We start from the raw sequence: 690 nt of genomic DNA on the forward strand, positions 1-690 counted from the left end.
TTCTCCGACCATTAATAAGATGTCTTTGTTTAAACCCACATCTTATTATTTACCGTTTTCCGATCAAACAAGGTCACTGAGGAGCAGCTTTAATTGTTTGTTCATCGGCTTTGGGCAGGTCAAAGTCTCTTCTACAAGTTCATATTTGTTTGTGGTGTGTTCTTTATCATGGCTGGTTTTAGTTGTTTAGGTTGTTGACTGTTTCATCACATTCTGAGTGGAAAGTTATGTGCTTTTTAGACTCAAGAGTTAGGACTAGTCCTGTTTTTGGTTCTCAGGCTGAAGATGAGCATGAGATGCGTGCGAGAACTATCTACTACACTAACATCCACACTAAGGTGATTCTCTAAGATTTTCTTTCCTTCACAGCTCTATAATGAAACATAAAGTAGCTAACTTTGATGAGTTTACATGTCACTCAAACGGACATAAAACTCTTCTTTGAGGCTGGGTGTGGAGAGGTATACCGTCTGAGGCTTCTGGGAGATTATCATCATCCAACTAGAATCAGTTTCGTTGAGTTTGTCATGGTAAAGCAGTGTTGATCTTTATCAAAGCTTGTTTGAAGTACATATACTTTACCATTGTCTCCATAGTTTTAAAGTATCCTTCTTTTCTCTTTGGCAGGCTGAAAGTGCAGTAAGTACTCTCAATTGCAGTGGCATGCTTCTTGGCTCTTTACAGATAAGG

General features: G+C 38.7%; 1 long non-coding RNA gene across 1 annotated transcript in view; it reads left to right on the forward strand.

Moving 5' to 3' along the window:
* LOC106293037 overlaps positions 1-690 on the forward strand; it is a 3,378-nt gene extending 2,688 nt beyond the window's left edge. Inside the window, exons 2-4 of the long non-coding RNA XR_001260334.1 lie at positions 73-118; positions 279-530; positions 628-690. This is a non-coding gene — a long non-coding RNA (uncharacterized LOC106293037). The remainder of the gene's footprint in view (positions 1-72; positions 119-278; positions 531-627) is intronic.

This window comes from Brassica oleracea, chromosome C5 (genome assembly GCF_000695525.1).
Source record: "Brassica oleracea var. oleracea cultivar TO1000 chromosome C5, BOL, whole genome shotgun sequence".
NCBI lineage: Eukaryota > Viridiplantae > Streptophyta > Magnoliopsida > Brassicales > Brassicaceae > Brassica > Brassica oleracea.